Source organism: Adiantum capillus-veneris, chromosome 13 (assembly GCF_014529385.1).
Source record: "Adiantum capillus-veneris isolate H3 chromosome 13, ASM1452938v2, whole genome shotgun sequence".
Classification (NCBI taxonomy): domain Eukaryota; kingdom Viridiplantae; phylum Streptophyta; class Polypodiopsida; order Polypodiales; family Pteridaceae; genus Adiantum; species Adiantum capillus-veneris.
The window spans coordinates 69,312,603-69,337,395 of NC_140943.1; the positions used below are offsets into that span (position 1 = coordinate 69,312,603).

Here is a 24,793-nt window from a genome sequence, read left to right on the forward strand (position 1 = left end):
CTAGGAACACACATCTAGTACATGTACCAATCGACAGTCACATCACAGGACATCACATGACATTCAACATTTATTCGTATCTTAGACCATGATTTATCGGCAATGTAGCTAGCAATCGCATCTAGATCCAATCGGGACCTCATCGATGTCCGATTGACTAACCTCTATTGCAACCATGTCTATTCGAGATCAATCAGACCAAAATGCTGCAGTCATTTCGTTTATCAGTTCCTGCACTTAAAAGAAGTCGAGAACAAATCAATATCATAATTAGGAATTCCATTTCATAAAGTCATCCAACAGAATACTGTCAGCTCTCAATATCCCTGAAACTCGAAGAGACATCAATGACTTTAGTATCAAAATCAAGGATTTGTTGCGACGAAGGAGCGGAGTGACTCCCCTCTTGTGCATCCCACTGCACCAGATCTCCGGCCAAGCTGAATTCTGGGTTCCATTTGGAGTAGACTTTTCTGAACTTATGAAGGTATATATAGACTATGCTAAACCAAAAGCATCGAGGTAAAGTTTCACAATCCGAGGAGTATCTGCTAGGTCCTCCTCCTCCATCCACTTCGCATCAAATGCAGGATAGTTCTTGAACTTAACCAAGAACCGCCTTCGGAGTTTACCTTTATTCTTCGTATCCTTATGTGCCAAAATCTGTTCAGGGAACAAGGATCTCCTTGTTTTCTTCTACTTCGGGTTGCTCATCAGGCTCCCCATCATCAGCACATCACCCTTAAAAGGTTTCAAGACTCACATGAAATGCATTGTGAATCCTCCAAGTATTTGGCAGTTTCAATCGGAAGGAGACATCATTTATCTTTTCAGTGATCTGGAAAGGTCCGTAGTATCGCATACTAAGCTTTGGAAAAAGCCTCTCCTTTCCCTTTTTATTTCTCAGGCGTGCCTTCTCAAAACGTAAGAGCACCCAATCATCCTCCTTCAATTTCAAGTCGCGACGATGGCGATCCGCTGCCTTTTTTTGTCGTTCTTGAGATTTCTGCAAAGTCTCGCGAACCTTGGCAAAAGCCGTATCTTAGTCTCGCGTATATTCATCCGCTTCAAAAATATTATCTTTCGTGCTTAGGAAGGGTGGAACCTTCGTAGCACCTTCAACAATCTCAAATGGCGCCTTCCCTGTCGAAGAGTGTATCGTGTTATTGTAGGCAAATTCCACCAAAGGTAGGTACTTTTCCCATTGAGTCTTTTGATTTGAGATATAAGACTTCAATAAATCTAGAACCATTGAATTTGCAATCTCAGATTGCCCATCAGTCTGCGGGTGGAACGATGATGAGAACTGCAACCGCGTGCCAATGTTCTCCCAAATTGCCTTCCAAAACAAACTCGTAAATCTAGGGTCTCTGTCGGAGACAATCGTCTCAGGCATGCCATGTAATCTGAAAATCATCGTGATCACTCTGTGTTCTCGGAGATAAAAAATGAAATCCATTGCAATACTTTCCCAGGGGCGGGTGAATATGGGTAAAGGCTGTAACAATCCCTGTGCTTTATGCCTGTCAAACTTAACCTTCTAGCATACTAAGCAACTGCGCATAAACTCTTCCACATCCTTCTTGAGTCTCGGCCAAAAGAAGTATCTCTCTATTCCTTTCATGGTGGTAGCAATGCCGCGGTGACCCGTAAAAGGTGGACAATGGCATTCAGTCATAACTTTTTCCCTCAACTGCTGTGTAACGCACAACATGGTTTTTCTCATCAAGTAGCCATCCTGAATATCCCGCTATTGTCTCCCCATCCCGTATCCGTGTGAAAACGTCTGCAAAATCTGTATCTGTGGCATACTGGTGGACCATATCCTCGAAGCTCCTATGATGTATCGCGGAAATAGCCAGAACCAATGGCTTCCGAGACAAAGCATCTGCCACCACATTCTTCTGTCCTTGCACATGGACAATCTGGAAGTGAAACTGTGACAAGATGTTCGCCCACCGCATCTGCTTTTCCGAAAGCTGCTTCTGTGACAAGAAGTAACACAAACTCTGATGGTCTGTAAAGACAGTAAAATCCGCTCCGAGTAGGTAATGCCGCCATTGAGTAAGAGCATGGATAACCGCCAAAAGCTCTTTCTCATAAATCTGTGCTGTCATCTCCGTCCTTGAGAACAATCGGTTCTCGTAAGCAATGACATGGCCTTCTTGCATTAAGACCGCACCCAGACTACGACCACAAGCATCACAATATACTTCAAATGACTTCTGCAAGTCCGGCAAAGTCAAACTGGTCCTGTAGTCAATTTCTCTTTCAATGTCTGAAAGGCAGTCACCTCTGTGGATCCCCACGAGAAAGGGACTCCTTTTTGTGTCAAGATATGCAAAGGGGAAGCAACCTATGCAAACTTTCGAATGAACCGCATGTAGTACGAACACAGTCCCAAGAAGCTTCTAACTTCATGGACATTCTTCAAATCGGGCCAATCACGGATAGTGTATCTTGGCCGGATCCATTTGCACTCCTGCTCTGCTGAGACAATGTGTCCCAAAAAAAGTGTATCTCTGAAGCAAATGATCTCTGTGTTCTGCCTCATTCTTGGAGAAAACAATGATATCGTCAAAGAAAGTGCCAACAAATAGCCTGTACTCTCGAAAAATCCTGTCCATCTTCCGGTTAAATGTCGCAGGAGGATTGGTTAAGTCATAAGGCATCACCAAAAAACTCAAATAACCCAAAAGTCGTCCGAAAAGCTGTCTTGTAAACGTCTCCCGACGCGATTCTGATCTGATGATATCCACTCTTCAAATCAATCCTGCTAAAGCACGAGGATACCTGTAATTTGTCGAGTATATCATCGATCCTAGGAATCGGAAATTTGTTCTTGATGGTGATTTTGTTGAGAGCTCTATAATCGATGTACATTCTCCAAGATCCGTCTTTTTTCAAAACCAACAACACTGGAGAGCAATACGGTGAAGTACTAGGCTAGACAAGACCCTTTTCCAAGAGGTCTTTCACTTGGTTCATAATCTCTTCATTTTGTGCTCGGCTCACACGGTAAGGTGGCTGGCCGGTTCGGTGGTGTGCTTCCAAGTATCAGATCAATGGTATGATCTTCAAGCCCTCTAAAAAGCAATCGGCATGAGTGGAGAAAAAAATCTTGGCGTTCTTTTGTTCAGGTCAAAACATATTCGACCTTTATCCATCGTTCAGTTCTCTCGCAAACAAATGAGTAAAGAAACTGAAGTTCATCAAGTACAATCTCTGAGCCCTTCATTTGTCAAAGTCACTTTCTTGGCCTGGTAGTCAACCACGGCGTAGTTCTTGTGGTACCAAGGGATTCCGAGTAGAACGTCACTCGATTGCCATGAACATCCCTGTCATTGCAAACGAAGTTTGGCAATGCTTGGTGTAATGGCAACATCCCGTCCTGTGCCAGTCGAACTATCTCTGCCTGTGGCGTTAGCTTGTTGGGCTTAATTCCAAATCGAGCCGCCAATTCCAAGTGAAAAGAAGTTGGCCTTGGCTCCTTCAAAAGAGCTTCTTGATCCTTCACTTTGGCCTAAAAGCGGCAAAGTTTGTACTTTCATTCATTTGATTCGGTTCAGGTTCTACGCCATGTGGTACCCGTTCTGCTTTTTATTTTCCTTTTCTGCCACGTCTCTCAGTTGCTTTAGAACTTTCTTCGTCTTGTTCATTCGGTGCCTTGTTAGGGCACTTCGCGGAGATATGTCCATGTTCCCCGCATGCAAAGCACTTCCCCTCTCTGATGAAGCGAGCTCTCTCCTCAGGAGTAAGCTTGGGTCGTGCATCCTTCTTTTCTGGGTTGCTCTTTCTCTTTCTACTTTCATTAGCTGAAGTTTGTTCGGCTCGTTGTGTCATGACCTCATCGGTGGGGTAGGTAAGACTGCCAGAGTGAATGGCAAAGCCCAATTTCGCATGACTGATCAACTCCTGAATAGAAGCTGACTTCTGTTCCAAGCAGTGATCTCGGATCTCTGTAGGTAGACCCGAGGTAAACCGCTCAATCTGTTCTCTGAACGAGATCTTCTTGAATGAAGAGGCGGGTAGAAAGGAGCTCCAGAATCTCTCGCATCAAGCATCCACTGTATCTTGCTTGGCCATCCGAAGATGGTTCCAAGCAGCTCGTATATCGCGTTCATACTCTTGCGTAAGCCAAGAAGAAATAAATAGCTTCTTAAATTTCAGCCATTTAACTGGCGTAGTCTTGTTTAAAAGAAGCGTGGACCACCAAGTTCGAGCATTCCTCGTAAAATAAGAGGTAGCTCTCCGAATCTTAGAGTAGCGTCCTCCCGCGAAAGCGGTGTCAAACTACTGTATAAAAGACAAAGCCTTCGAAGCATCTTTGTATTTTGAAAAAGTGTCAAGTTTGATTGACTGTCCACCTTCCTTAAACTCTCGGACTTTCTTACTTTTATCTTCCAGAAAGTCATACTGGTTGGCTTTATAAAAATTCTTCTTGTTCGCATAAAAGTTTCCATCATCGGAGTCTGAACTGTCTGTAGACGAGTCCTCAGTAGAACTGTTAGTCATTGGGCGAGATTTAGACTTCTTTGCCTTTTTCTTGCCTTTTCCGAAGCGTTGTTTCTTGCTTCGCTTTTTGTCTTTTCTGTCTTCTTCGCTCAAATCTGAAGAGCTAGAAGAACTGTCAGAAGAAGAAGAAGAAGAAGAAGAAGAACTGGGTACTCCTTCAAAGTGAACACGCTTCTTCTGTTTCTTTGCTTTGTCAAATGTCGACTAACGACCCAAATAGCCCGGGAAGTCAGTACCTTTCTTCTGCTTTTTGCTGTGTTTTTTAGCTTTCTTTTGCGCGTCAAAAAGCTGAGCAATCCGTGCATCAACCACCTCTTCTAATTCCTTCTGTGAATATTTCTTGTGAGCAGAAGGTTTCTTGAGAGCGGGTTTCGGGGGTGGTGTTGTGGTTTTTTGCCACTGCTCGTGCACTTCCTGAAAAGAAGTCTCGCTCATATATTTTGCAAATTTTGGGTCCTTCGCAAAACTGAGCATCGTCTTTGTTGCATCGCCGATTAATTGACGACACTCCATCTCTTGTTGCTCCGCTTGAGTAGGCCGAGGCAGGCCATACTCTCTGTTGGAATCTTCGTTGTGATCCCTGCCCGCATCTCCAGATGCAGAGGGAGTCGACTGATCCTTGCGTGAAGCCATAGGTGCCGTGGAAAAAAAAATAATTGGGGATCGGATTTCTCGTAGAAGAGAAATCGGCTGTGCTCTAATACCACTGTAATAGACTTGGACACTCCAAGTCAAGAATCAATCACGACAGCACCACATAACCACTTCAAAACAGTTCACAGTTCACAATAGATTTGCATTGGCCCGGCGGCGTTCCGTGCCTAGAGATATTGGCCCCAAAGACTCGCGTCCCTTTCGGTATTTCTTTATGTATTAATCAGTTCAAAGTACAAGAGTGGGTCGGGTTCTCACTCTCAGACTCTGCGTCCAAATGCTCTGCAGAGTGGAAGCCCGACTCACATATTTAAATGTTTACAAGAAGGGATGCCAAAAACAGAGCCCCAAAAACTTCAGATCAAAAGCCTTGACAACAATAAAGCAAAGGCTCTTCTCTCTCTCTCAAACTCTCCTGAGTTTTTACAATAAAGCAAAAACTATCCTCTTTCTCTCTCTTGCGTTGAGAAAAGCAAGGCTACCGCAAATCTTGGAATTCCGTACTGCTGCCACGTGGCATTGCCGCCAGAAAATTAGGGTTTCAGCCAGTAGTTAGGGTTAGGGTTTTCAGAAATTAGGGTTTTTGTAGATTAGGGTTTCTGGCAGAAATTAGGGTTTCTGCTCTCGGTAGCCACGTCATCACTTTGTGACAAGACGCATGACTATAGACGAAGTTGAAGCATTGAAGGAGCCACAAATGACTGTATCGCTTTTGGTGCGGCCCAAAGAAGCAAGTGTTGCAGACCTTTATGAAGTTCAAGTATCGCATGACCCACGCATCAGAGTGGGCCGGCGAAGAGTCCTTTCCGGGATTCATCCAGACGCTGTTGGCGATCTCCCTCGACGCCATATAGTTCGGTACCAGTACCTCACTTTGAAAAGGAGGGGATGTCACGACACATCCAACCCTATGTGTCCGTGGACAAGCTACAGCATGACAAGGGTTGGGTTGGGTTCAGTTCAGTTAGCTTAGGAAGTGATCTGGCACTTTTGTGAGTCTGTTCGGAGACCATGCATGTCCAGACACTTAGAGTAGATGCATATCCTCTGGTTGCACACAGCATGATCATCAGATTTCCATCAGAACCCATCAGGAGCATTTTTACAGTGCATAGACTTATTTTCCCTATTTTTGACATTTTTCACTTATTATTTTTAAGTGACTTTTGTTGGGAACTAGGTAGGGCAATTTTCACAAGCAAGTATATAAAGAAACCTAGTGCTAGCACTTATGAGTAGAAGAGGCAACAGGAGCTTTGGTTCAACTGGCACCTTCTCAACAAGATCCCCCACCGGCGGTAAACCTAGCGTATTCAGCCAAGGACCAAAGATCAGCCAGCGTTTTCACTTGCAGCAGAACCTCCAGCGTTTTTGTATTGCAGATCCAAACCGACAGCAGGATACAAGAGATCAGCCCTAGCGTTAGCAGAATTCAGCCCTAGCATTTTTGGAGCAGCAGGCGACCTAGCGTTTTGCAGTTCCTTCGGGACGGAATCCACAGTAGCACCAACGTTTTTAGTTTTCAGTAGTCAAATCCAGCAGTAGATCCCTGAACCTCGCAGATCTCACCTTCCCGCAGCAGATCCTCGCCGCACAGTCAGATCCGTCGAAGTTTGCAGTTTCAGCCCGGAAAACGCAGATTTCAGCATCTGCGTTTTCAAGGCATCGTCGTTGCATGGTCGCCATCGACATCGTCATCGACATAGAGTCAGAATTCAGCAGATAAAGATTTACAGATTTAAGCCATTAGCATTTTCAGATTTCAGCCCGTCTCGTCGTTATCCTCATCATCGTCGACATCATCGGCAAGTCCAAGCATTGTAGAGATTGGTGCAATCAATAGTAGACCGCTCTCGCCATAGAGAGTGGGGCCTTCGGAGGAGGGTTTTGACAACATTCTGGTGTTGTATTCTTCTCTCTCTATCTCTCAGTCTCAGCACCTTCATTCATAGTGTCATTCACTTTGTTTGTGTCCATTGCACTCTCTCACTAAAGGAACGGAAGGCTCTCCCTTCCGTAAGTAAAAGGAACCTTTGAGCACAGATCAGAGCACTCATCTTGAGCAAAGTTCAACATTCACTTCCGTTGCACCTTACAATCGCTCTTTGAATCGTACGTTAGATAATGGCTTCCCTGAAGAGGTTTGGTATGGCAAACCGGCTTCATATGACCATTTACGAGTCTTTGGTTGTGATGCATTTGTGCATGTACTTGTTTATCAGAGGACCAAACTTGACATGCAATTTATCAAGGGCATCTTCATGGGATATGGAGATGAGGGAGAGATGGTTATCGAGTTTGGATACCTCAGTACAGGAAGATAATACGCAGCCGAGATGTAGTTTCAATGAGGTTAAATTGCTAAAAAATGCTACGCATGTAGACATTGACGAAAAGAAGGTCAAGTTTTAGCAAAATCAGCCAGTCATAAAGCCACCTTTTACTGAAAATTTGACCCCTTTTGCTGCTGAAAATGAGTAGCAACCTATTGTGCAATTGCCAGAAGACAATGGACAATAAGTAGATGCATAAAATGGGATTATACGATATGACCAGCATGCTGAAAATGAATTACAGCAGCGAGGTAAGGCTGAAAATCAGCCGCTAATTGATTGTGTGCACATTCCGGACGATGTAGACCCATTACCAGTTGATGCAGATCATGTGGTGAGAAGGTCTACACGTGTTAGAAGGCAACCACAAAGGTTTCAACCATCTATGGATTGCATTTTGTTGACAGATGAAGGGGAGCCTCTTACATAAAGAGGCCGAGTCTTATGAAGACAAAAGTAAGTGGGAGCTTGCTATGAAATCTGAGATGCAGTCAGTGTATGTAAACAATACATGGGAGCTTGTGCCTTTGCCCAAAGGTAGGAAGGCTATTCCTAACAAGTGGGTTTATAGGGTCAAATGTGTTGATGACAACCCAAGTACAAAGCACGTTTGGTTGCTAAGGGTTATGCACAGAAGGAAGGCATAGACTTCCAAGAGATCTTTTCACCTGTCGTGAAGATGACTACGCTCCGGGTTTTGTTTGCTTTATGTTCTCTCTTGGATTTGGAGTTCAATCAAACAGATGTAATTACTGCTTTCTTACATGGTGACTTGGATGAGGAGCTATACATGCTGCAGCCTGAGGGCTTTGTCATTCCAGGGAAAGAGCATTTGGGATGCAAACTGAAACGCAGCTTGTATGGGCTGAAACAAGCTCCTAGGCAGTGGTACAAAAAGTTTGATACTTTTATGCTTAACCATGGGTTCAAACGCAATCATGCAGATCACTGTCTTTACACTAAAAAGAATCCTGATGGTAGTCTTATTGTGCTAGTCCTATATGTGGATGCTATGCTGATTGCAGGCAAGCAAAAGGAAACTTTGAATGCTTTCAAAAAGGAGTTAAATTCAGCTTTCTCTATGAAAGATTTGGGTGTAGCTGAACATATTTTGGGTATGCGCATTGCAAGGGATAGAAAGAAGCATCTTTTATTCCTTTCTCAAGACAAGTACATCAAGAAGGTGCTTGAGAGATTTAATATGGTTGATGTTAAGCCTCTTGGTGTGCCGTTACCTCCACACACAAAGCTTAGCAAGCATGATTGCCCAAAAGATGCTGCAGCTACCCATGCTATGAAAGGTATTCCTTATGCATCAACTTGTGGGTCTTTGATGTATGCCATGGTTGCTACACGACCGGATATTGCTTATGCAGTGGGAGTTGTTAGCAGATTTATGTCTAACCCTAGCAAACCGCATTGGGAGGCAGTGAAAAGCATTTTTATGTACTTAAAAGGTACACAGGACACATGCATATGTTATGGAAAGGGTACATTATCTATGCGGGGATTCTGTGATTCGGACATGGCAGGTGATCTTGACACTCGGAAATCTACCAGTGGTTATGTCTTTACATTGGCTGGTGTAGCTATTTCTTGGTGTTCAAGAATTGCAAAAGATTGTTACATTGAGCACTACCGAGCTGAATAAATCTCAGTCACATAGGCTTCAAAAGAAGCCATTTGGCTTGGCCGTCTTGTGAGGACTTTTGATCTTCCAGCTCATGCTCTAGTGCTTGGTTGTGATGGTCAGAGTGCTGTATACCTGGCTAAAAATGCCATGTTCCATGCTTGTACCAAACACATTGATGTTCGGTACCATTTTATACGCCAGGTGCTGGAAGATGGCCTTGTCACATTGACAAAGGTCAAACACAAGATAACCCCGCAGATGTTCTCAGTAAGTGTCTTACTAAGACACAACATTAGGATTGCTTGCACTTAGTGGGAGTTACTTAAAGGTACCACATCGGGCTTTAAGTGGGAGGTTGTTGGGTCTAAAAGCCCTCTGGCCACCCTTGTACATTATTTTATTCTTTGGGTGTGAACCACCCCTAGGGTCACTTATGTGACCCTTAATAGTGTGTACCCTCATAATAATAAAAGATAACATTGGGAAGTGTGCCGAATAGCACACGCCAAGACCTGAGTATGATTTCTCTCTCTCTCTCTCTCTCTCTCTCTCTCTCTCTCTCTCTCTCTCTCTCTCTCTCTCTCTCTCTCTCACGCTCATTCGTCTGCAAAAAACCTCAGCGCTATCTTCTCCTGCTGAAAGCGTTTCCTTCATTCACTAACCGTCGTCTTCATGCAAGTGTTGGATATATGTGGTCTAGTACGTTTGTATTTAGAGTCCGTGTTTGTTGAACTAGTTTTTGTCCTATGTCTCTTTTGCAGGTGTAATCGAGGGCATCACAATTTTTCCAAGAGGGGGGTATGTCACAAAGACGTGGCATGGCCTAAAGGACGGAGCCTAGACAGAAGGGGCCTAAACCTTTCAGGAAGAAGCTAAAGAAGTTTCAACCAACCTACATAATTCAACTGAGTGGCCTAGAAGGAGTTAGGATTATAAACCTAACCCATAAGTTGTACTAACTTATGAACCCCGGTCGAGGGGCCCGAAACCTTAAAAATAAAGCTGGACCTCCCAAATTGCGTAGAAATGCTGACGTGGCAGGCTGCACGGATGACCCATTGTTCGCGCAACTGACGTGGCATGCTGTACAGATTTCTGCGATTTGCGCTCAACCCATGGGGCACTTGCTTTTGGGCACTAGATGCTTTTGGGACTTACACTTTCATGTAATTGCTTTGGCTAGGCTAGGGGCCTTTATAAGGGTGCCCTGGCCTAATCTCTTGGGCAGTTTTTGCTTGGGAGCATCCCCAGAGAGAGGATCCTCGGACCTTGTACTTTTTGAAGCATAATAATAAAGAAATACCGAGAAGGGTCGCCAGTCTTTGGGGCGAGTGCATTTGGACGTGGAACTCCGCCGTGCTTGTCATCTCTCTCTCTCTCTCTCTCTCTCTCTCTCTCTCTATATATATATATATATATATATATATATATATATATATATATATATATATATATATATATATATATATATATATATATATTTATATATTTATTTATTTATAATTCTGTTCAGTTGTTCCAATTCCCCTCATGTGTGTTGTTGTAGATCTCGAGCTTGGAGTGTCCAGGTCTGTTTCATGATCCATAGGGGTAAGTTTACACTCAGTCATATCAAATGCTTCCAACAACTCCTGGATATAGCGATTCTGAGAGAAAAAGATGGCCCCCTCTGTCTGCCATATATCCAATACAAGAAAGTAGTGAAGCAAGTGGAGATATGTGATCTCAAACTTCTTAGCCAAGGTCTCCATAGCTTGTAGATCCATTTGACACCAATCACTTTTTGCTTGGCGGGCCGTGTTGTTCTTCTTAATGGAATCAAGTTCTTTCTGCATAGCCAACTTCCATTTTGGTTGTGAGGGTGTCATGTGACACATCCAACCTTATGTGTCCGTGGACAAGCTACAACATGACTAGGGTTCAGTTCACTCAAGTCAGTCTAGGACAGGAAGTGATCTGGCACTTTTGTAAGTCTGTTCGCAACCGTGCATGTCCAAACACTTAGATTAGATGCATATCCTCTGGTTGCACACAACATGACCATCAGATTTCCATCAGAACCCATCAATAGCATTTTTACAGTGCATAGACCTATTTTCCCTATTTTTGACATTTTTCACTTGTTATGTTTAAGTGACTTTTGTTGGAAAGTAGGTAGGGCAATTTTGCTAAGTTGTATATAAGAAAACCTAGCGCTAGCACTTTGTGGCAGAAGAGGCAGCAGGAGCACCTTGCTCAACACGCAACTTCTCAGCAGGACCTCCTCAGCATGGCTTAGCGTTTTTGCAACCCAACATCAAAGCTAGCGTTTTTGCAAGACAGATCAGCCTTGGCGTTTTTGCATTGCAGAGCAGCTTCGGCATTAGCAGACACAACAGAACCACTTCACGATAGCACCACTTCACGATAGCAGATCAGCCCTAGCGTTAGTAGATTTTCCCCAGCAACAGAATTCAGTCCTAGCGATTTTGGAGTAGCAGGACATCCGACGTTTTGCAGTTCCTTTGCGACAAGGACATCAAGAACATCAGCGTTTTCAGTTTTCAGTAGTCAGTACCCGCAGGAGAACCCCCAAACCTCGCAGATCTCACCTTCCTGCAGCAGATCCTCGCCGCACGGTCAGATCCAGCGTAGTTTGCAGTTTCAGCCCGGAAAACGCAGATTTCAGCATCTGCATTTTCAGCGCGTCATTGTCGCATCGTCGCCATCGACATCGTCACCGACATAGAGTCAGAATTCAGCAGCTAAAGATTTGCAGATTTCAGCCATTAGCATTTTCAGATTTCAGCCCGTCTCGTCGTCGTCCTCATCGTCTTCGACATCGTCGGCAAGTCCAAGCATTGTAGAGATTTGTGCAATCATAAGTAGACCGCTCTCGCCATAGAGAGTGGGGCCCTTGGAGGAGGGTTTGACAACTTCCCGGTGTCGTATTCTCTTCTCTCTCTATCTCTCAGTCTCAGCACCTTCATTCAGAGTGTTATCCACTTTGTTTGTGATCACTTGCACTCTCTCATTAAAGGCACGGAAGGCTCTCCCTTCCGTAAGTAAAAGGAACCTTGAGCACAGTTTGGAGCACTCATCTTGAGCAAAGTTCAACATTCACTTCCGCTGAACCTTACATTGGTATCAGAGCTTTGACAGTGTTCTGTATCACTCAAGGAAAGAGCCACAAGAACCACATAATTGTTTTTACTTGTTGCGGTCGCACGTAACCCAAGACCTCTTGGGCGTGTCGATTCCTAATCGTGTTTTTGAAGAGTGATAGGAAACCCAAGAAAGAAGGGCTTGTCCAGCCTCCCCTTGTGCCTCTTTTCACTCATTGAGAGCGGATTGTGCACTTAGCGGCCGGCGAATCGACGTGAGGTGGGAAAAAGCAATCTTGGTGTGAGCGCAAGGCCGCCATGGGGTGCACCCGCGGAAAAGAGCAGAACTCGGGTGAAGAGAAGATCCTTCTCTAACACAGATTGCAAGCGAAAGAAGAACCTCAAGAACCTCAAGAACCTCAAAACCCTCAAGATCCCCAAGAACCAAGACCCGCAAGAACCCAAGTTCCTCGTGAACTTAAGAACCCAAGACCACAAGAACCCACGACTTCAGTGGATGGTCATCACTCGAAGCGGAATGGATACTTCGCTTGGAGGTGATGAGCATGAGAGAGGCGAAGAAGAATTTTCCCCATTGGGATGTTTTTCCGACCCTCCCCCTTCCTCATCTACAACAAGGATTGCACTAACTCCTATGGAGGCATCGACAAGAGGATGATGGACAGGGAGTTAGAACACAAAGCAAGAAAAGCAGAAAGAACGGCATCCATAGATCGTGAATACGAAGAAAGAATGGAAGCCATAGAGCGTGAGCACGAGCAAGCACGCTTGGAAAGACAAGCCAAATTTGATCGTGAGAACAAAGCAAGACAAACAGAATTTGATCGCGAGAACAAAGCACGAAAAGAAAAGAGCAACCAGCACATGAAAGAGTTCTCGACTCTTTTCTATTGTGCAAACGCAGTTTGAACAGAATCAGGAGAAGGAGACTCTCTCCGTCTCTTCTTTTTCCAAGCATGACACAGGATTTGCATGATGATAAGCATGATGAATTGAATGATAATGATAAGCATGATGATTTGAATGACATTGACAAGCATGATGATTTGCATGATGGTCACAATGTGATTTCTCACAAGCATGATGATTTGTATGATCAATACGTGATTGTTCACAAGGATGATGGTTTAGTTGATGCTTTTTCTAGTGAAGCTAACTTCATTGCAGGAGATTCTTGAAGAAGATGGACCTACGTCCATAGACAAAGTTGAAGCATTAAAGAAGCTACAAATGATTTTGTGTCGCTTTTGGCGAGGCCCAAAGAAGCAAGCGTTGCAGACCTTTATGAAGTTCAAGTATCGCACGACCCACGCATCAGAGTGGGCCGGCGAAGAGTCCTTTCCAGGATTCCGGATGCTATTGGCTATCTCCCTCGACGCCACACAGTTCGGTACCAGTACCTCACTTTGAAAAGGAGGGGATGTCACGTGACACATCCAACCCTATGTGTTCGTGGACAAGCTACAGCATGACCAGGGTTCAGTTCAGTCAAGTAAGTCTAGGATAGGAAGTGATCTGGCACTTTTGTGAGTCAGTTCGCAACTGTGCATGTCCAGACACTTAAATTAGATGCATATCCTCTGGTTGCACACAACATGACTATCAGATTTCCATCAGAATCCATCAATAGCATTTTTACAGTGCATAGACCTATTTTCCCTATTTTTGACATTTTTCTCTTATTATTTTTAAGTGACTTTTGTTGGAAAGTAGGTAGGGCAGTTTTGCTAAGCTGTATGTAAGAAAACCTAGCGCTAGCACTTTCTGGCAGAAGAGGCAGCAGGAGCACCTTGCTCAACATGCAACTTCTTAGCAGGACCTCCCCAGCATGGCCTAGTGTTTTTGCAACCCAGCATCAAAGCTAGCGTTTTTGCAAGACAGATCAGCCTTGGCGTTTTTGCGTTGCAGAGCAGCTTCGGCATTAGCAAACACGACATAACCACTTCACGACAGCAGATCAGCCCTAGCGTTAGTAGATTTCCCCCAGCAGCAGAATTCAGCCCTAGCGTTTTTGGAACAGCAGGACATCCCGCGTTTTGCAGTTCCTTCGCGACAAGGACATCAAGAACATCAGCGTTTTCAGTTTTCAGCAGCCAGTACCCGCAGCAGAACCCCCAAACCTCGCAGATCTCACCTTCCCGTAGCAGATCCTCGCCGCACGGTCAGATCCAGCGTAGTTTGCATTTTCAGCCCAGAAAACGCAGATTTCAGCATCTGCGTTTTCAGCACGTCGTCGTCGCATTGTCCCCATCGACATCGTCACCGACATAGAGTCAGAATTCAGCAGATAAAGATTTGCAGATTTCAGCCCGTCTCGTCGTCGTCCTCATCGTCGTCGACATCGTCGGCAAGTCCAAGCATTGTAGAGATTTGTGCAATCATAAGTAGACCGCTCTCGCCATAGAGAGTGGGGCCCTTGGAGGAGGGTTTGACAACTTCCCGGTGTCGTATTCTCTTCTCTCTCTATCTCTCAGTCTCAGCACCTTCATTCACAGTGTTTATCCACTTTGTTTGTGATCACTTGCACTCTCTCATTAAAGGCACGGAAGGCTCTCCCTTCCGTAAGTAAAAGGAACCTTGAGCACAGTTTGGAGCACTCATCTTGAGCAAAGTTCAACATTCACTTTCGCTGCACCTTACAGAGGGTGCCTCCTCAATTGTAAGAGGTTCTCTGTCCTTGATCACTGTAGATATCAAATCGTAGTTCACCTGTAGTAAAGTCTCATCTACCTCGGCAATAGTCGTTGAGATCGCCGTGTAGTATTGGCTTCACGCCAATCGGGTGGAAAATCTGAAGTTACTGAATCTCGCAAAGTCTCCAATAGCCACTTTGGCAACTTGTGGGTCTTGCTCCTCGTGGGAGGATCTACTGGTATATCTGGCTCTAACTCGGCACTATGATGAGAACCACTGTCATCTACATCATCTGGAATGGGTGCATGCTCCTCCAAAGCCTGAGGGACAAGGGTAGGAAAGAGGCAAATCAAAATCCGGGTCTCCAAGTATCGGCAAATCGGGGGTCATCATGGAAGACTTGGGAGCAGAAGCCCCCTCATCAAGAGGCAAATCAAAATCGGGGTCTCCCAAGTATCGGCAAATCGGGGGTCATCATGGAAGACTTGGGAGTAGAAGCCCCCTCTAAAGGTATCACGGCTGAGTACAACATCCTTCTTCTCTGGATCATAGAGTGAATATCCCTCGGAAAGAGTGTAGCCGACAAAAATCAATCTAAAGGACTTGGGGTCAAACTTCCCCTCTTTGGTCCTTGGGTGCATGGACATAGGCATCGCTCCCAAAAATCCGAAAGTGAGAGACGTCGGGCTTCTTACCAAAATAGGCTTCAAAGGGTTTTTTGTAGGAGTTGAAGAGGTTGGAGATCGGTTTATAGTGTGGACAGCCGTCGCAACTGCTTCTGCCCATAAAGACTTCGGTAAGTCTCGATGCTCAAGCACGGTTCGTGTTATTTCTACCACTGTCCTATTCTTCCGCTCCATAACTCCATTCTCTGAAGGTGATCTAGTATTGCAAGCTCTCGCTTGATGCCATGGTTTGCACAAAACTGAATAAAGAACTCCCCATCTTTGTCCGATTGAATAGTCTTCAACACTTGATTGCTTTCCTTCTCCACAATAGTACGCCAATTCTTGAAGAGGCTAAATGCCTCGTGCTTGTGTCGTAGAAAGTATACCCAAGTAAAGCAACTGAAATCATCCACCAATAACATGAAATAAAGAGCCTTGCCAAGGGAAGGGTTTTGCATAGGTCCACAAAGGTCGGTGTGAACCAACTCCAAAACAACAATGGCTCATCGGCGTGTAGTAAATTTCTAAATAGATTCTCGATGTTGCTTCCCATGAATGCAAGTAATGCATTTCCCATGCTTACTCCCAACATTTGGTAAGCCTGTAAGCATCTGCTCACGAAAAGCAAGCCGAAGAGCATCATTGTTCAAATGATCGAACATGTAATGTCTAAGATCACCTATGGGTATCCGAGTCGCTGAAGAAAGAGCATGGAGCCTGTAGAGTCCGTTCTCTACCGAGCACCCTCTGACCTCCTTGTTGGATTGCCGATCCCGAATAAATACCGCATCCTCTGTGAAGATCAATTCCATGCCAAGCTTGCACACCTCGTGCACAGACATAAGATGAAAACCCAGCTTTGGAGCATTAAGTACCTTGGAGGTATGCATACCCCCTTTGCTGTCCGGAATGCTCCATGGGACTCTCATCGTGAAAGTAATTTCAGATTTGTTGCCAATGAAGATGGTACCGCAGTGTCGCGCATGTTGAAAGAACGATCTTGGAATGTGTCATGTGCCGTGAGGCACCACTATCTAGAATCCAAGTACAATCATCCCAACCCGCAAGAGTCAACTCGACCTTCGATGTCCTTGGAGAGTCCTTTGTGGGGAGAATCTCTAAATGAACAAAGGCTGGTGACTGCACCACTGCAGCTGATGAAATTGAAGCCTCTCCAAGCGGCTTCGGACACTTCCTCCAATAATGACCCTTCTCACCGCAACTGTTGCATTGCCGATCCGCCTTCAGGGCTTCACACTTGGTATTACTCTTCCCGTCTTTGGTGTTGTTGCTTTTCTTCTCTTATCCTTCTGCTTCTTGTTGTTGTTAGAAGGATCGGTCAAGGCTTCGAAGCCCGAATTCTTCTTCGTATTGAACCGCTCCTCTTGGTCCAATACCATTGGAGCAATCTCGTCCCAAGAGATAGTATTCAGCTGGCCACTCATAATCAAAGAAAAATAGAAGTTCGAGTATCGAGGAGGCAATTGGGCCAAAAGCTGGATGGCCATGTCCTCTGAACTGATAAGCTTTCCCATATGAAGTATCTCTTGCTGAAGAATCTGCATCTTGTTGATGTGATCCCGCATGGAAGAATGCTTTGCATCCAAGGTTCAACCGCACCTCGAGGGCTATCCGGAGAAACTCGATCATAAAGGGAAGAAAGTCGCTCGGTATCTCTCTTCTTGTCTTTGGTGTTGGTGCTTTTCTTCTTTTACCCTTCTGCTATTTGTTGTTGTTAGAAGGACCGGTGAAGGCTTCGGAGCTAGACTTCGTCCTCGTATTGGACCGCTCCTCCTAGTCCAATACCATTGGAACAATCTCGTCCGAAGAGATAGTATTCAGCTGGCCACTCATAATCAAAGAAAAATAGAAGTTGGAGTATCGAGGGAGGCAACTGGGCCAAAAGCTGGATGGCCATGTCCTCTGAATTGATAAGCTTCCCCATATGAAGTATCTCTCTTGTTGAAGCTTCTGCATCTTGTTGATGTGATCCTGCATGGAAGAATGCTTCGCATCCAAGGTTCTCAACCGCACCTCGAAGGAGAAACTCGATCATAAAGGGAAGAAAGTCGACCCCAAATAAACTTCGCATCTTTCATCAATCAATGTGTCTAATAACTGATGGTGTACTGTTGAGGATAATGAAAGACTGAATCCGAGCATGCACACGCTCCCATAACTTCGCTCTTGCAGGGTCCTTTGGCTTTTGAAAATTGCTCGAGACAAAACCTCCAAGCTCGTAAGGGTCAAAGACTGCCATCATGGTGGCTTTCCAAATGGCAGGGAAAGGTAGGGAGGGTAGTTTCTTGATTGGTTGATCACCTAGGCCGGAGTAGAACTGGGACCAATGTCCCCGTTTCTTGTTGACGGTGGGTGCACCGCTCCCGGTCTCTTCCTTTTGATGTGCTTCGCCATCATGGGCTGAACTTGTTTCAGAATATCACTCTCCATGGTGTCACGAGGCTGTGTCTCAAGTTTAATAAGAATAAAGAAATACCGAAAGGGGCGCCAGTCTTTGGGGCCTACAAGGTGTTACTGCTTGCTTGGTGGCATTCGAGTTGCCAAGCCATGGTTTGATTGAAGTGTTAATTCCAGTCACAGGTTAAATTGTGAAGCTCCTCTGTGTCGTAAAGTTTATCAAGTAAAGATTCGGGTGAAAGCTAAAGTCTACTGCCCTACGGGCCGGTTTTATGGTTCCATCGCCGGAACAGATTCACTTTTTCCTTAAAAGAGTGAGCCTTGGTTGGTTTGTGGCGAAGACACAGAGCATAGGAACTTGGAATTACACTATGGATGACAGGACGAACGTTGCAAGGGAAGAGGGTTCCTCTTCACAGGACAGACATGCTATTCCTCCTCCAGTGCTCGAGCGTGGGGAGAGTTCACGGCCACTGCTGTCTGTACCTTTTGTTGATTTGAATGCTCCACAATGTCAAGGGTATATGACTGGGTAACTAGACGAGGATGCGTTCAGGACACAGTTGGTTGCCGCTGTGAATGTGTTTTCTCGGTCGGTGCAGAAATTTTTGCAAGCGCTACCAGTAGTCAAGTCAAGTGTCTCATACTTGAGGCTCAAGCTCAGGTCCCTTGTGCATCTTAGGAGGGTAGGGAGCACTCATGTTGCGGAGTCAGTTGAGGCTCCAAGACAACTTCCTTCTGTCCACGAACAGGTGGTCAGGACTCCTATTCCACAGGATTTGCCAGTTCAGCCAACCACCTTTCAAAGTCCAAATGTTGCATTAAATGGACAGGGGACTAGTTTCCAGGTCATGCAACAGGTTTTTCCACCACCCACAATACATCCTGGGTATTTTGGGAGTGGATCTGTGTTTCAGATCATGGCTGGTTATGCGCATGGAAACCAACAATATATGCTAGGAACAGTGTTTGGGGGTATGCAAGGCATGATGCCAAACCCCATGTATGGCACTATTGGCATGTAGCAAGGGTTTCAGTGCAACTAGGGCCAGTTTGGGGTGCCAGAGGGCAATTTTGTCATGGCTGGTTTTTCCGACCAGTAGGCACATATGGCACTAGTGACGCAAAATGTCAATGGCCAAGGGGCGCCGATGATCCCTATTATAGTGCCCATGTTGCAGATAATTCCTTGCTATAATTCGGGAGCATTGGAAAAGCCAAAAGCCTACAGAGAAGGTGGTGTAGCTATCAAGTTTGAAATATTCAGCGGCTTTGAGGATAAGGCAAAGGCTCTTACCTTCCTCCAGCAATTTGGTACAGCTTATGCGGGGGGAATTTTATAGAGGCCTTCAAGGTTAGGAAAGGTGCCACTTTCTTGGAAGGCAATGAGCTTACATGGTGGACGACACTGTTGATGCAAGGACAGGCCACATGGGTATACTGCATGGCTACAGGCCACATGGATATACTTCAAGCAAATGTTTGCATATGCATGGCTATCAAATGAATTTGAAGCCTGTCATGAGGATTGGCACCAACTCACTGCGGCTACTTGCAAGAGCCTAGAGCAATACAATCGGAGGTTCTGTAAAGCATTGCTATGAGTAACCTCCTACAGGTTTGTGCCATTGACAGAGCAGATCGAGAAGTATTTTGTGGATTGCCTAAATGGCTTAGAAACTATTGTATAAAGAACATAGTGGCCACCCTCACTCAGCTTATGGAAGTTGCCAACACTAGTCATGCATGCCTTGTTGAAGGGAGAGGACAGTGTAGGGCCACGTGAAGGGGGTCAGCAAAAGAAAAATTCAGCAAAGAAGCCCTTTGCGAAAGTGACTCTTGAAGCGTCCTAGTGGTCAGAAAAGGCAAATAAAGGCAAGGACTCAGCTGAGTCTTCTGAAGGCCATGCCAAAAGAAAGAAAAGTTAATAGACGGGTTGCAAGACGCTATTTGGTGAAGTTCAAGAACTATCCACCTATGAGTGCAAAGGGGATGGAAAAGTGATGCGACCGGCATGCAAAACGGAGCCCAAAACAGTAAAGTACAACCTGCTGTCTATTTTTGCAGGTTTAGGGTTTTGACCCTAGTTGATCCCTAATACCCCTAGGAGCTTCGAGGAAACGATGGGATCGTTGTATGGGTGATCTGGTGCATTTTCGGGGCAAAAAACAGAGAATTCAGTGTGCTGCAGATTCCGGCAGGTTTGGGAAAGTGCTCGTATGTGCCGGGGAAGTCACCTTTTGCATGGGGATTTTATCTGTGAAGCCTCCTTTGGACGACCTTAGTGGGGATGTCGTGGTATTTAGTCAATACTATGCACGATGGAGCTGATGGTTGTATTGTCTTGTGGGTGACTACCATGGGTCTATACCTTGCAGTTTCCTTCAAGGGTGAATTTGGGCTTATCCTAAATTCATCTAGGTATATGTGATAAGGCTAGGTCGAGGTAGAAGTTAAAATCTGAAAATAGACTCCTCGTGGAAAAGCATCTACTTTCTCGGAAAGCAACCTGCTTTTCAGAAAGCATTTGCATTTCTTCAAAGCTTCTCAGAACCTATCTTCATTCATGTGCTTGCATCTTTACATGTAACTCTTACTCAGTTCGGATTTCCTCCTCAGACCAAAGGAACATTCCCTAACTGGTGTTTCCGTCACCCATCTTGTGACCCATCGGGAATACCCGTCTCTCCCGTTGAACTTATGGAACAAGTCCTTCGCATGCTTAGGTCACCTATCATATGACCACATTAGAGATGTCTGTTCCTGATGGCTTTTATGAGTTCTTGTAGATCTACAGTTCCTAACTTAACGATCCTCAACTGCATAAATTTAAATATCCTAAGTTCATAAATAGAAGCTACTTAGAAAATAGTCAAATTGGCCCTTACACATCGAGGAAAAGATCAACGATGTATCCTATTGATTGAGGTTGCCAAATACTTAATAAGATTCACAATGCATTCATGTGAGTCTATTGCGACCTTTCAAAGGGGAAGTGTTAAAGTGGACAAGGAGCTAGACGAGAAACTAGAAGTAGGTCCTAGCACACAAGGAAAGGAAAGTAAAGGGTAAACTGGTCTGTCGATATTTGGTCAAGTTCAGGAACTATCCAGCTCTTGATGCAAAGTGGATGGACGAGGACTCAGTAGACTCTCCTCGGTTACCAAAGCTTTACCTTAAGGATTTTGGTTTAGAACCAACTATTCCAAAAGTGCATGCAGGTTGAATCTGGTGCAGTGCGTGCTACACAAGAGTGGAGCCACTCCACTCCCGTGTCACAGTTTGCCTAGAATGGAATAAAGTTACTAATTTCTCTATGATATTTTAGGGATATTGACATGTTGATGGTATTTTGCTGAATGACTTTACATTGAAATGGGAATTCCTAAAATGGATTTGTTACACGTGCTCTCTCATGTGTGTATTGTTTGGGTATGTGTTGAAAAGATGAAATGACTGCAACAATTTATCTCTTTCACCGCATGGGTGTTGCGAATGTGATAATCATAGCAGCTAAAATACGCGTATCTTATTTAGAATACACGACATCCCGTATTGAAACATACAATACGTCTCATAACGTTTTCTATTCTAACGTTTTTTTGCTCAAAACGTATGTCTGTTTCTAGTTGATCAATTGTGTTTTAGAGCTTCATGGTGCATGTTTATGTATGCTATGGTTAAATATTGAAGAGTCATTGAGGAGGTCCATCAACTGCTTCATTTGTTTTTATTAAAGTAGCATATCTAAAAAAGTTGACGTATTTTATTTTCGATTCTCAAAAATACGTCTAGTACGCGTATTGTACACCGCGTATTAAACGTCTCGTCCCGTACCATAGCTGCTATGGTGATAATAACGAGATTTAGTAGATTGAGACATCCGTAAAAAGATCATCGTGGTCTGGATACGATTGCTAAATAAGCTACAATGATCATGATTCTTATATGAGATGTCAACGGGATAATGATGTGAATGTTCGGTGATAATCGTCATTGTGCAAGTACTAGATGTGTGCAGTTTGGTGCATGGGTAGATAGAGTTAGTGTCTATTGAGCTAGTTTTTGTGCTTTGTCTATTTTGCAGGCGTAATCGAGGGCTTCTTTCAAGAGTTAGTGACGTGGCAAACATAGGGACAAGGTGTCACGGGGACGAGCACCATGTGCCAATGGAAAAGAACAGACTGAACAACTTTAAGTACTTCAAATAACAACTGAACTGAAAGAAATAGAGAGTGCACGACACATGAGACGGGGAGTGGTGGAGTTCCACCCCAAGAGAGCACTGGCCCCAAACCTTGGCGCCCCCTTCGGGTATTTCTTTATATTGCTTGAACTCGGTACATCGTCAGTACTTCACGCTCTGCACCTTCACCCTGAAGCGTGCCAAAGAATGAGCCCTTGGCTCATATTTAAAGGCCCTTGGCCATGAAAAGCAGTTACATGAAAAGCTTTCAAATTCAAAAGCATCTGGCCTTGGCGTTGCGACGTCAAGTTTCAACATAATCAGCGTGAAATGCGGAATTCCGTACACGTTGCCACGTGACACCACCAACGCAAATTACGGGCGTTCGTACAACTGCCACGTCATCATCTTCTACGCAAGTGAGTTGGAGCGTGTGTGTGCTGGTCTTGCTTTATTTAATCTCTTTAGGTCACTTGGGCTCCATCGGACGGGGTCCCATAAGTTTGTGGGAACTCTTCTTTAGAAATAGGCCACTCGGCAAGACTTTGCAAGTTGGTAAAACTTCTTCTGTCGCTTCTAGGGTTTAGGCCCCTCGATCAGGATCTGTAAGTTGGCTCCGTTCTTCAGTGGCTTGACATGTCAGCAGTTTGTGACACAAGGGATTAGGGTTTTTAAATCTCTAACCCCTACCAACTTGGGAGTTATCGGCGAGGGGCCTAAACCCTATTTCAAAAAGAATGCGTAAAGTCTGTTGACGTGGCACCTATATGGATGAACGCGAAACGTGGAAGGGCTTGCTGATGTGGCATCCGTACGAACATGTCGCAAACCGCGAAAGTCTGACTTGGGCGCTAGCTTTTGGTTCCATAGCTTTTATAAGCAAAGCTTTTTATGTCTACTGCTTTTAGGCCAAGGGCCTTTAAATTCAGCCTTGGGTGGCTCACTCTGGCATTCCAATTGTGGAAGCAGAGCGCCTCCCGACCATTGTACCTTTGTGAAACAATATAGAAAGAGGTGTCGGAAGGGGCGCTAGACTTTGGGGTCAGTGCATCTGGAAGCGGAACTCCGCCGCTTCGTGTCCGGAGTGTCCAAGCCTGTTACACAGAGGCCTGCCGGCTAAAGTAACAACTTCTGTGTGCGAGATTATTATTTGCCCGATTATTTTTTGCCGGCTAAACCTGACGGGAAATAGCCGGACAATGAATCTAAGAGAGATGGCCGATCTACAATAGGCACTGATGCTACCGATAATGAGCGAATCTATCGCTTACAAGAAGAGGATGAATATTGATTTTTCTGTAGATTTTTGATGAGATTCTAGAAGATTTTGTATCAAAACAAAGATGTTACTCGAGTACCAAATGGTTTAGGGTTACTTAATGTGGGTCATAACTTAGAAGGCTAGAGGGAGTGACACTGTTTTTCTGATGATAGAGCTGAAGCAGTCACGGATAACAGAATGAAAGCCTACATGGTTTTATGAAGATGCCTAGAGGTGTTCAAGAATATGGATATATTTGATGATGCCCTTGATCCGGCAGGTTTTGAAGGAAAGAGTCTCAAAGAATATTTGGAGGATGCAGTGACTTTCAAAGTGGTTCTAAGGATTCTCACGATTCAAAGGGTTCTACCAGATGCTTGTCCTTAGTGTAGACCAAGTTTTGAGTTACCCATATGATCATGGAGGAGGTTGTGGGGTGATAGAGGATACAGTGGATTGGATACAAGAGGGTATGAGGTTGGCACATGGCGGAGGATGTGCAGTTTAGAGGGGGTCCATGTAGTGCCGTTTAAAGGAATTTTGGATAGTCTCAGCTTAGCTTGAGCGGATTAGAAATTCATGACCGCTGATTGAGAGGGAATTGAGAAGGAGAAATTCCGCTCGAGGATTGGCTCAAAGGGAATTGTGTATGTTCAGGTTAAAGGTTTCTGCGCCAATTGGGTGCCTTACCTTACGGTATCCCCACATGGCCTCTTAATTTGAAAGCAATGGCTTTGGGCATGGCTATTTTGGAATTTTGGACCAAATTAATGGCTGCCCAACAATTTTAAAGTTAAACAGCGTAGCGTGCAAGCAGCGTTGATGTCGCGGCGACCATATGCAGCTCGAATGGCCTCTGCCATGAAGTGAAAAAACAAGGGCAAGCTGGAGCAGGGAGGTTTATACGCACTTTGAAAATTGGGCTACGCTTCATAAGAGGCTTTTCCCTCGCGAGGGTTAAGAAGCAAAAGTTTGCTTTTGGGAATGGTACCCTATAAAAATCTAAGATACAAGGGAAGCTATGAAAAGGGAGCTTGAAGGCCTGTTGTGAGGGTTCAAGAGGGAAGAAACAAGAGCAGGGACTCAGAGTTAGGTGGAGAGAATCTAAAGAGGGAAAACTTGGAACTCGCTGAGAGCAAAGAGAAGACATTCATGAAGTAGGAGTCGGAGAGAAGGGAAACAAGAGGAAGCCTTATTGTAGAGGGACATTTGAACGAAGGAAAATTCATCGAGAAGGAAAATTTGGAAGAGAGAGAAGAGTGGGCAATTTCAGAGGGGGGATTTAGAGTGTAAGTTGTAAGAGAGGGAGTCAAAGCAAGAAAGAGTTAGAAGTGTTTTTTCTCTCTCTGAACTTGTGATCAGAGTCAAAGTTAAGGGATTAGACAAG

The 24,793-nt window shown here is 44.7% G+C and overlaps 1 pseudogene across 1 annotated transcript in view; it reads left to right on the forward strand.

The window, feature by feature from the left end:
- Window positions 1-24,793, forward strand: part of LOC147444215 (proteasome subunit alpha type-4-like) — a 45,026-nt pseudogene that overhangs the window by 17,741 nt on the left and 2,492 nt on the right. The window lies entirely within an intron of this gene.